The sequence below is a fragment of the Schistocerca gregaria genome, chromosome 2 (assembly GCF_023897955.1).
Source record: "Schistocerca gregaria isolate iqSchGreg1 chromosome 2, iqSchGreg1.2, whole genome shotgun sequence".
Classification (NCBI taxonomy): domain Eukaryota; kingdom Metazoa; phylum Arthropoda; class Insecta; order Orthoptera; family Acrididae; genus Schistocerca; species Schistocerca gregaria.
Window position 1 is genome coordinate 891254 of NC_064921.1, and position 13216 is coordinate 904469.

At 47.3% G+C, this 13216-nt stretch overlaps 1 non-coding gene across 1 annotated transcript; it reads right to left on the reverse strand.

Annotated features, from left to right (window-relative positions):
• Positions 1-9600: 9600 nt before the first annotated feature.
• Trnak-cuu (transfer RNA lysine (anticodon CUU)) lies at positions 9601-9673 on the reverse strand. The gene has a single exon. It is a non-coding gene; the product is annotated as a tRNA-Lys (tRNA).
• Between the last annotated feature and the right edge of the window lie 3543 nt (positions 9674-13216).

Sequence of the window (13216 nt, forward strand, 5' to 3'; positions counted from 1 at the left end):
CACATGTCTACAAAATCACCTTCACCTTCAAATACAGTTTCTTTGCGACTGACAGAGACGTAGGCAAGGTTTAAAGTTGCTATGTCCATTAAATCTCGTTAATCAGAAAAACGGTAATTTACACCTGCAGCGGAACAAAATTCCGTTTCCGCCCAGCGTCTGGCTCGAACCCACGACCGTGGGATTAAGAGTCTGACGCTCTACCGACTGAGCTAGCCGGCTACCTCGGTGAACACCTGCCGGGTAGCACGTCACACAGTACTCGTTTGGGTTGTGTGGTCCCATACAGAATCTGTCCATGCTGCCTAATGTTTTCCTAACGTCACACTCGTCACATACTTCACTTTTATGTCATAATCATTTCTGAGAGGCAAAGAAACTGCATGACAACAAGCAGAGCTAGTGGCGTCAAAATTAGCACACATACTTTATGTGACTCAAAAGCCGAACGAGTTACTTTCCGACGTTGTTTTAAATGTGCAAGTGATAGTCAAACCTCGCTGTGTCGGCACTCTGCCGACCATTTCGCTAGTTAACACCGGTCTTGTTGTGTGTGTTTCAAGCTCAAGAGCATCTCCAAGCAAAAAATGGTCAATAGCAACATTCAGACGGTTTCGTACTGCTCAATTGCTACATTAAAACGGTATGTTTCTTTTTCAGAACTGGAAAAACACAAGCGTGACAGCATTCGAACCTGTAATCTTCAGATCCGAAGTCCGACGCCTCATCCATTTTTTTTTTTATTATCAGATTGACTTGGTATATTTCACGAGAATTCAGACAACCATAGTCAAATCATCATTTAATATTAGCTGCAAAAAGAAAATCAACAAATTAGGTGAAACACAAATAAAACATTTCTTCTGAAGGGGAAGACCAACCCGTTACCCCACCCGTATGAATTTTGGGTGTATATATATACATGCAAAAGGGAGAGAGAAAAAAAAAATTACGAAAAAATACAACAAGGGAGGGGACTCGAGCTCAGGGAAGAAAACAGGAATCACAGGGGAACTTAACCAACCCCTTGACGGTTAAACACAAGAAAAAGCATATTCGCAAAAAGCGTTCGGTACTGTGGTAACCGCTGCCATTTCCAATGCGCAGTTGACAAATAATGGTGAAAAACGCGGGGATCTGGGTCATTACCGCCTTCAATGACGTAATGGACATAGTAACCCAAGAGCCAAACAATCGTGTTCGTTTTCGTCTGAGGAAAATAAGAGATGTCCGGATGTAAGAAGATGTCGTCTGGGAATGCGGTTTCAGGCCCTCTAGTAAGAAAAGCTAATTGACGGCGGACCCAGAGCCAATGATCCCGTCCGCAAGCAACTAGCCTGTGAAGTAAGGTGTCAGTTTGATGACATTCCTCACACTGGTCAGTCGGACGAAGGCCAATACGAAAAAGACGATCACCAGTAGGTATCAGACGGTAAATGACCTTATACCACGTTGAAACAATCTCCATCGGCAAAATGGGAAGACTAAGATGAGACCAGACCGTTTTCCATGACGTTGACGGGGAAGCAAGTTCAACAGAAGAAGGGAAACATGCTGTACCCCAACGGATTTGTAGCATGTTGGTAGTTATATGCGTCATAGAAAGTATATCAGCACCCAGAATACCGACAAGTACAAAGTATTCACGAATGTGCCGCAATTTAGGATTAATCCGTCCAACATCAACAGGAGGGGTCAGACTGGCCGGCCGGAGGCGGGAAAGTAAACGAGAGGTGACTGAATGCGGAGCCCGCGTACAGGTTAAAACATTGCGGCGGGCAAATAAGATGGACGTCTTCACTTTGATATCTGAAAGACCCAATCCTCCAAGCTTCCGAGGCCTGGCCACAACTTCATATCGGACACGGAAGACATGGCGGCGCCACAGAAATCGACTAGACAGCTGTTTCAGCCTGCGGGCCATCATCGCGGGAAGCGGGAAGACCTGCGCAACGTAGTATATTTTACTGAAGACATAGGTCTCTAAAACCCGTGCCTTGTGAAGGAGGCTAAGGGAACGGCGGTCATGTTCAAGGATCGCCCCGTGAACACGACTCGTAACCTCACGCCAATTTAGTGCCGCCATTTTGATCGGATTACGATCCACTATAATCCCCAAGGTCTTATGGCGATCGACAACCGTCGCCCAAGGAATGACGACATGATCAAAGCCTCTCAACGGCAGGAACGTGCATTTGCGATCATTAATGCGAGCACCAGCAAGACCACAAAATGAATCCAAGGTATCCTTAAGCCGCGGTATATCCTCGGCATGTCGTACTAAAACCATGACGTCATCGGCGTATGCACGGACTGCAAAAATTTCCCCCAATATATTCCAGCCACGTAAGTGCATGGTGAGATGGCGAAGTAAGGGCTCTAAGGATAGAACAAAAAGTGACATGGATAAGGGGCTTCCCTGGGGTAACCCCCGTCTGATCGATATCCGGGGGGTAGGGTGACCGTTCACAATCACCGAGACACTGATACCGGTAAAAAGATTAGTTAATACTTGTCGAGCATCATTATTAAAGCCGACAGCGGTGAGCACTCTCGATAAAAAATCATGGCTGACGCGATCGAACGCTTTTTGGAAATCAAGAAAAAGCAAAGCCCCTGGGATATTAGCGGCAGCCGCCACCGAGATTACATCGCGACATTCGAGAACGGAAGTCAGTATCGTGCGTCCAGGCACACAGCTTTGGTGGGCGGCAATAATGGTATCGAGCAGCTTAGAGAGACGGATATTAACTGCTCGAGCGACAAGTTTATAATCAAAGTTAAGGAGAGTAATAGGACGGAGGGAATCAATTGCAGGTCGACCTGTGGATTTCGGGAGGAGGACCATTCTGCCTTCCTGAAAAGGAGCAGGAAGTGAGACTCCCCGCATCACTTCATTTACCATTGACGTTAAGGTGTCACCAATGAGCGGCCAAAATTGAACATAGAACTCCTTAGGAATACCATCTAATCCAGGCGACTTGCGGGACTGCGATCCTGCAACAACATCATATATGTCATCCTTCTGAAAGGGACGCAGAAAGGCGTCGTTTAATTGAGGAGTGACGACGCGAGGCAGCAAGGAGGTAAAGTCGTCAAGAGAGGTTTCCGCCGGGACATGAGTATCGTACAGATCAGTAAAATAGGTGTAAACGAAGTCAGAAATGTCACGGTGAGAGGTGAACACGCGGCCGTCAGCGGTTGTGAGGGAGGCAAGGCACCCACGTTTCCGGCGCGACCGTAAACGGACTAGATGGTAGAGTGACGTCAGTTCCTCTTGTAGAAGGGAACGTGGTTGAGACCTCGTCCGCAGGCCCTCCATTTGAATGCGTTTGAGCTGCAGCAATTTGGCTTTGATGCGCTGTATATCAGTAACCCGGAGGGGAGCATGCGTAGCACTATCGTACAGTTGACGTAAGACAGAATAGTAAAATTCTTGCGTTCGTCGATCTTCTGCCACCTTCGCAGCCCCAAAACGCATGAGAGCCCTACGGATGTGAGGTTTTGCATACAGTGTCCACCATGCCACGATAGACGGGTACCGGTCCATAGTACGAGAACAACGTGTCCAAATGTCCTCCAGGACGATACCAAGGGAGGTATCTTGCAAATACGCGATATTGAGCATCCAAGGAGGACGAAACAATTTTACCGGTTGTCGCTCGTAATTAAACGTAACGGCTACAGCGCAATGATCAGTAAAACAGGCTGGTATCACATCAACAGCCAGAAGTTGCCCACACAAGGAATCGGAAAGGTAAAAGCGATCGAGGCGACTGCTAGACGTGGGAGTAAAGTAGGTATGTCGCACAAGTGTAGGATTGCGAGAAACCCACACGTCACGCAGGTGCAAGGAGCGCACAAGGTCGTCGAGTTCTTTACTGAAATTAAAATTAGGAGACTGATCTACCGGCCGTAGAACACAATTGAAGTCCCCACCTAAAATTATCTTTGTCGGGGATTTACGAAGCAGGTAAATGACTTCTTCTTTATAGAAACTCGAGCGTGCGGTAGTACAACCCGAACCAGAAGGGGCATAAAGAAGGAGTAAACTGAGATCATAAAACGTGCACCCGATCCCCCTTCCACTGTCAAGTACTTCGAAATTCATCAACGGAATGCCTTCTCTATAAAACAAGGCAGTGCCCGTAGAAAGTTCGGAAGCGACATTAAAAAACGTCGAGAACCCAGGAATGGAAAACTGGTCGAATAGGACTTCCTGTAAAAAAACAACATCTGCCCCAGACTGATAGATAAACTGTCGCAAAGCGGCGAGCCGAAGCTCAGAACATATTCTGTTAATATTCAGAGTAAGAAATGTATATGCTTGCATGGAACTTCAACCTACAAGAAAAACAAAGATCGGTAGAGAGCCGTCAGCTGACGGAGCAGCATACAAGTAATCATACCAGAAACAAGCGCTGAACCACAGAGAGAAAAACTACGAAACAGAACCCTCATCTTCCCACTGCTTTTTCTTCGGCCGTGACGCGGCTCTCCGTGGCTGTTTACGGATTCGACTGCGGCTCCGCGGTGCCGACGCTGCAGCGTTCGGCTGCGTAGGAGCACCATGTAGACATTCCGTGTCAGATTGCGAGAGAGAGGCCTCTACATCCCACTCGTCCGCAGACATGGGTTCACGGTGGGACAGTTGGTGAATAACAACGGGATCCACTGGCTCTGGAGAATCAATCAGTTGTTTAATGGGAGGAGGCTGTGACCCAGAGGGGGCGACAGAAATTCCAGAAGGGGGATGCGAAACAGAGTCAATAGGAGAAGTGTCAGAGAGCACCGGAGAAGACACGTGGCCACCAGAAGCAGGTTCCGTCACGGGCGTCTCCGAAGAGGCTGCCGCGGTAGCAGGAACAACGTCAGATAAGGTGTCAGGGAGCTTCTGCAAAGGCGTGATAGCACCTGTGGCTTCCTCATCCACGATTTCCGACTGAGAAAGAGAGTCCTTTACCGGAGGCCCATCGGAAGGGCGAGCCAATAAGGAAGATTCATCAGCCGCATCATCCTGTGTTCGCCGACGCTTGTTGTGAGAAATCAGCGCGGGAACATCGGAATTATGGGCAGCAACATCCCTACTCAAGGACAACGGGGGAAAATCACGGCCGTTGTCGGGTAACGGATCACTGCGTCCCTCAGTAACAGTGAGCGATTCAGTCCGAGATCCTTGCGGGAGAAGATCAGCTAAAGTCAATTTTTTACGCTGTTCGTATGTAGGTTTTAATACCACCACACGCCGCGGACAATTAGTACGGAAATGACCAGTTTCATTACAATAATAACATGTTCCTTCCTGGCCACTGTACGTGATATGGACCCTATAACCACATACCTGTAGGTGAGAAGGAATAGGTTTTTTGACCACCATTTCCACCGACCGAATACCACTATATACCTGTAAGCGGTGCTGAGCAGACCAGCGTTCCTTTCGAATATGGCGTACGTCCCCATAAGGAAGCAAAACGGACTTCAGAAAAGAGTCGTCAACCTCGGGCGGAAGGTTAAATACCCGAACATTCGTATATACCACTTCTGCATTGGCCAAGAGAACCATACTAGTGGAACCATCACGGTGCGTAAAGGGTACCTGAGAACCATGACGAGAAAGTAGCCTATCAACCTGGAGCGGGTCAAGAAACTTAACAAAAAACACATATAATTCGCTGTCGAAATATGCGGTATGCACCTGATCAGTAGTGACCTTAACTGTATCGACTAACCAGTCATGTATCTCCAAAGAACCGGGCTGGACGTGACGCGTGGATTTGTCAAAGGTAAAACTGACTGTACCTGTACGCGGAACTTTCGTGGGAACCATGGTGGACATCACGGCGAGAGACGACGCCGCGACAGGAAGGGCCGCACGAACACCAAACACCAGCCGACAACCAGCGATGCGACGCGCACGGAGACCAACACGGCACTAGACTGACAGGAGGAAAACACGCTGCGCTACGGTAGAGGCGGAACTAAGAGCACGACCTAGTCGACCGACGCGCGAAGCGAGAATTGATGAACCATTAGGCCACACGGTCACTGACGACCAACATTTACATGTATACGACTCATCTCGAAACGCTCACACCCCTGAGGATTTGTGTTTTCGTTCTACACAGCCGCTGCCCCTTGCTCTTTCCCACCCATTCGTTACATTCAACCTCTGACGTGACCGACCAAATATAGACTGAGAAACAAGACCACACACTTTGTGCATTCGGAATCGAAGGCAAGGCGTCCCTCGCCGCATTTGCTACGATTGCCATTTGCTACTTCTGCAGAAGCGGCGGCGGCGACGACGACGACGACGACGACGACGACGACGACGACGACGACGACGACGACGACGAATATCGCGAGAGGCTCTGAGAAATGTGAGAAATACATCTATAAAATGTAATTCAGACTGCCTCGTCCCACCTTATGCTGTACCGCTTTGGCAAATGCTTTATCTGCGCCATTCGCCTTAATCACATCTGAGAGTAATTCTTAAAATACGCCTGTCGCTAATTGTTCGTCATTACAGGTACTGTTTGCTATACGGCCACGAGGCGCAACTGATTTCCAAAATTCATCTTTCTCCTGTGAGGATGGAACTTACGACCCCTGCTTTATTAGACCAGTGCTCTACCACTGAGCTAAATAGGCGCGGCCTAGCGGTACTCTTGGGTACTTCGTCCTTACGGTCGTCTGCATCATCAGACTTTTAGCTGACAACAATTCATATTACCGGCTAATATTTGCAGCTATGGCGACAAATTACTGCTTGGCTACACATATGACACGTAACCGATGTGCTCTCCAAACAACAACACTTGCATTTCAGAACATGTCTTTCACACATGTCTACAAAATCACCTTCACCTTCAAATACAGTTTCTTTGCGACTGACAGAGACGTAGGCAAGGTTTAAAGTTGCTATGTCCATTAAATCTCGTTAATCAGAAAAACGGTAATTTACACCTGCAGCGGAACAAAATTCCGTTTCCGCCCAGCGTCTGGCTCGAACCCACGACCCTGGGATTAAGAGTCTGACGCTCTACCGACTGAGCTAGCCGGCTACCTCGGTGAACACCTGCCGGGTAGCACGTCACACAGTACTCGTTTGGGTTGGGTGGTCCCATACAGAATCTCTCCATGCTGCCTAATGTTTTCCTAACGTCACACTCGTCACGTACTTAACTTTTATGTCATAATCATTTCTGAGAGGCAAAGAAATTGCATGACAACAAGCAGAGCTAGTGGCGTCAAAATTAACACACATACTTTATGTGACTCAAAAGCCGAACGAGTTACTTTCCGACGTTGTTTTAAATGTGCAAGTGATAGTCAAAACTCGCTGTGTCGGCACTCTGCCGACCATTTCGCTAGTTAACACCGGTCTTGTTGTGTGTTTTTCAAGCTCAAGAGCATCTCCAAGCAAAAAATGGTCAACAGCAACATTCAGACGGTTTCGTACTGCTCAATTGCTACATTAAAACGGTATGTTTCTTTTTCAGAACTGGAAAAACACAAGCGAGACAGCATTCGAACCTGTAATCTTCAGATCCGAAGTCCGACGCCTTATCCATTAGGCCACACCGTCACTGACGACCAACATTTACATGTATACGACTCATCTCGAAACGCTCACACCCCTGAGGATTTGTGTTTTCGTTCTACACAGCCGCTGCCCCTTGCTCTTTCCCACCCATTCGTTACATTCAACCTCTGACGAGACCGACCAAATATAGACTGAGAAACAAGACCACACACTTTGTGCATTCGGAACCGAAGGCCGGGCGTCCCTCGCCGCATTTGCTACGATGGCCATTTGCTACTTCTGCAGAAGCGGAAGCGGCGACGACGACGACGACGACGACGACGACGACGACGACCGCGAGAGGCTCTGAGATATGTGAGAAATACATCTATAAAATGTAATTCAGACTGCCTTGTCCCACCTTATACTGTACCGCTTTGGAAAATTCTTTATCTGCGCCTTTCGCCTTAATCACATCTGAGAGTAATTCTTAAAAAAACGCCTGTCGCTAATTGTTCGTCATCACAGGTACTGTTTGCTATACGGCCACGACGCGCAACTGATTTCCAAATTTCATCTATCTCCTGTGAAAATGGAACTTACGACCACTGGTTTATCAGACCAGTGCTCTACCACTGAGCTACAGAGGCGCAACCTAGCGGTACTCTTGGGTTCTTCGTCCTTACCGTCGTCTGCATCATCAGACTTCATCTGACAACACTTCATATTACCGGCTAATATTTGCAGCTATGGCGACCCATTACTGCTTGGCTACACATCTGACACGTAACCGATGTGCTCTCCAAACAACAACACTTGCATTTCACAACGTGTCTTACACACATGTCTACAATATCACCTTCACCTTCAAATACAGTTTCCTTGCGACTGCCAAAGACGTAGGCAAAGTTTAAAATTGCTATTTCCATTAAATCTCGTTAATCAGAAAAACGGTAATTTACATCTGCAGCGGAACAAAATTCCGTAACGACCAGCATGTGGCTCGCAACCACGACCCTGGGATTAGGAGTCTGACGCTGTACCGACTGAGCTAGCCGGCTACCTCGGTTGTGTAGAACGAAAACACAAATCCTCAGGTTTGTGAGCGTTTCGAGATGAGTCGTATACATGTAAATGTTGGTCGTCAGTGACCGTGTGGCCTAATGGAGCGATAGTCTGCCTGCAGCGGTCGTGGCGTGCGGTTGTCTTTGGTCAGCGCTGTGTCTGGCTTGTTTACTTCTGCGGGGTAAGTCGCTCGCTAGCAGCGGTTATTCTTGCGTGTGAGGAATGATGTTGATGAATCAGTGATGACACAAGCTATGAGGATAGATACTTTGAAGTTAACTTTCGATAATTCATTTGCTCGACCAACCTCTTTCGAAATCGAGGATTTCATCGGAGACGTGATGAAAATTGGGATCGGCGGCGGCGACGACGACCGCGAAAGGCTCTGAGATATGTGAGAAATACATCTATAAAATGTAATTCAGACTGCCTTGTCCCACCTTACGCTGTACCGCTTTGGCAAATGCTTTATCGGCGCCATTCGCCTTAATCACATCTGAGAGTAATTCTTAAAAAAACGCCTGTCGCTAATTGTTCGTCATCACAGATACTGTTTGCTATACGGCCACGACGCGCAACTGATTTCCAAAATTCATCTATCTCCTGTGAAAATGGAACTTACGACCACTGGTTTATCAGACCATTGCTCTACCACTGAGCTAAAGAGGCGCGGCCTAGCGGTACTCTTGCTTACTTCGTCCTTACGGTCGTCTGCATCATCAGACTTCATCTGACAACACTTCATATTACCGGCTAATATTTGCAGCTATGGCGACCCATTACTGCTTGGCTACACATCTGACACGTAACCGATGTGCTCTCCAAACAACAACACTTGCATTTCAGAACGTGTCTTTCACACATGTCTACAAAATCACCTTCACCTTCAAATACAGTTTCCTTGCGACTGACAGAGACGTAGGCAAAGTTTAAAGTTGCTATTTCCATTAAATCTCGTTAATCAGAAAAACGGTAATTTACATCTGCAGCGGAACAAAATCCTATTCCAGCCAGCGTGTGGCTCGAACCCACGACCCTGGGATTAAGAGTCTGACGCTCTACCGACTAAGCTAGCCGGCTACCTCGGTGAATACCTGCCGGGTAGCACGTCACACAGTACTCGTTTGGGTTGGGTGGTCCCATACAGATTCTCTCCATGCTCCCTAATGTTTTCCTAACGTCACACTCGTCACGTACTTCACTTTTATGTCATAATCATTTCTGAGAGGTAAAGAAAATGCATGACAACATGCAGAGCTAGTGGCGTCAAAATTAACACACATACTTTATGTGACTCAACAGCCGAACGAGTTACTTTCCGACGTTGTTTTAGATGTGCAAGTGATTGTCAAAACTCGCTGTGTCGGCACTCTGCCGACCATTTCGCTAGTTAACACCCGTCTTGTTGTGTGTGTTTCAAGCTCAAGAGCATCTCCAAGCAAAAAATGGTCAACAGCAACATTCAGGCGGTTTCGTACTGCTCAATTGCTACATTAAAACGATATGTTTCGTTTTCAGAACTGGAAAAAGAAGAGCGTGACAGCATTCGAACCTGTAATCTTCAGATCCGACGCTTTATCCATTAGGCCACACGGTCACTGACGACCAACATTTACATGTATACGACTCATCTCGAAACGCTCACACCCCTGAGGATTTGTGTTTTCGTTCTACACAGCCGCTGCCCCTTGCTCTTTCCCACCCATTCGTTGCATTCAACCTCTGACGAGACCGACCAAATATAGACTGAGAAACAAGACCACACACTTTGTGCATTCCGAATCGAAGGCAGGGCGTCCCTCGCCGCATTTGCTACGATGGCCATTTGCTACTTCTGCAGAAGCGGCAGCGGCGGCGACGACGACGACGACGACGACGACGACGACGACGACCGCGAGAGGCTCTGAGATATGTGAGAAATACATCTATAAAATGTAATTCAGACTGCCTTGTCCCACCTTATACTGTACCGCTTTGGCAGATGCTTTATCTGCGCCTTTCGCCTTAATCACTTCTGAGAGTAATTCTTAAAAAAACGCCTGTCGCTAATTGTTCGTCATCACAGGTACTGTTTGCTATACGGCCACGACGCGCAACTGATTTCCAAATTTCATCTATCTCCTGTGAAAATGGAACTTACGACCACTGGTTTATCAGACCAGTGCTCTACCACTGAGCTACAGAGGCGCGACCTAGCGGTACTCTTGGGTTCTTCGTCCTTACCGTCGTCTGCATCATCAGACTTCATCTGACAACACTTCATATTACCGGCTAATATTTGCAGCTATGGCGACCCATTACTGCTTGGCTACACATCTGACACGTAACCGATGTGCTCTCCAAACAACAACACTTGCATTTCAGAACGTGTCTTACACACATGTCTACAATATCACCTTCACCTTCAAATACAGTTTCCTTGCGACTGACAGAGACGTAGGCAAAGTTTAAAGTTGCTATTTCCATTAATTCTCGTTAATCAGAAAAACGGTAATTTACATCTGCAGCGGAACAAAATTCCGTAACGACCAGCATGTGGCTCGAAACCACGACCCTGGGATTAGGGGTCTGACGCTGTACCGACTGAGCTAGCCGGCTACCTCGGTTGTGTAGAACGAAAACACAAATCCTCAGGGGTGTGAGCGTTTCGAGATGAGTCGTATACATGTAAATGTTGGTCGTCAGTGACCGTGTGGCCTAATGGAGCGATAGTCTGCCTGCAGCGGTCGTGGCGTGCGGTTGTCTTTGGTCAGCGCTGTGTCTGGCTTGTTTACTTCTGCGGGGTAAGTCGCTCGCTAGCAGCGGTTATTCTTGCGTGTGAGGAATGATGTTGATGAATCAGTGATGACACAAGCTATGAGGATAGATACTTTGAAGTTAACTTTCGATAATTCATTTGCTCGACCAACCTCTTTCGAAATCGAGGATTTCATCGGAGACGTGATGAAAATTGGGTTCGGCGGCGGCGACGACGACCGCGAGAGGCTCTGAGATATGTGAGAAATACATCTATTAAATGTAATTCAGACTGCCTTGTCCCACCGTATGCTGTACCGCTTTGGCAAATGCTTTATCGGCGCCATTCGCCTTAATCACATCTGAGAGTAATTTTTAAAAAAACGCCTGTCGCTAATTGTTCGTCATCACAGATACTGTTTGCTATACGGCCACGACGCGCAACTGATTTCCAAAATTCATCTATCTCCTTTGAAAATGGAACTTATGACCACTGGTTTATCAGACCATTGCTCTACCACTGAGCTAAAGAGGCGCGGCCTAGCGGTAGTCTTGGGTACTTCGTCCTTACGGTCGTCTGCATCATCAGACTTCATCTGACAACACTTCATATTACCGGCTAATATTTGCAGCTATGGCGACCCATTACTGCTTGGCTACACATCTGACACGTAACCGATGTGCTCTCCAAACAACAACACTTGCATTTCAGAACGTGTCTTACACACATGTCTACAATATCACCTTCACCTTCAAATACAGTTTCCTTGCGACTGACAGAGACGTAGGCAAAGTTTAAAGTTGCTATTTCCATTAAATCTCGTTAATCAGAAAAACGGTAATTTACATCTGCAGCGGAACAAAATCCTATTCCACCCAGCGTGTGGCTCGAACCCACGACCCTGGGATTAAGAGTCTGACGCTCTACCGACTAAGCTAGCCGGCTACCTCGGTGAATACCTGCCGGTTAGCACGTCACACAGTACACGTTTGGGTTGGGTGGTCCCATACAGAATCTCTCCATGATGCGTAATGTTTTCCTAACGTCACACTCGTCACGTACTTCACTTTTATGTCATAATCATTTCTGAGAGGTAAAGAAAATTCATGACAACATGCAGAGCTAGTGGCGTCAAAATTAACACACATACTTTATGTGACTCAACAGCCGAACGAGTTACTTTCCGACGTTGTTTTAGATGTGCAAGTGATTGTCAAAACTCGCTGTGTCGGCACTCTGCCGACCATTTCGCTAGTTAACACCCGTCTTGTTGTGTGTGTTTCAAGCTCAAGAGCATCTCCAAGCAAAAAATGGTCAACAGCAACATTCAGACGGTTTCGTACTGCTCAATTGCTACATTAAAACGGTATGTTTCTTTTTCAGAACTGGAAAAACACAAGCGAGACAGCATTCGAACCTGTAATCTTCAGATCCGAAGTCCGACGCCTTATCCATTAGGCCACACGGTCACTGACGACCAACATTTACATGTATACGACTCATCTCGAAACGCTCACACCCCTGAGGATTTGTGTTTTCGTTCTACACAGCCGCTGCCCCTTGCTCTTTCCCACCCATTCGTTACATTCAACCTCTGACGAGACCGACCAATTATAGACTGAGAAACAAGACCACACACTTTGTGCATTCGGAATCGAAGGCAGGGCGTCCCTCGCCGCATTTGCTACTATGGCCATTTGCTACTACTGCAGAAGCGGCAGCGGCGGCGACGACGACGACGACGACGACGACGACGACGACGACGACGACCGCGAGAGGCTTTGAGATATGTGAGAAATACATCTATAAAATGTAATTCAGACTGCCTTGTCCCACCTTATACTGTACCGCTTTGGAAAATTCTTTATCTGCGCCTTTCGCCTTAA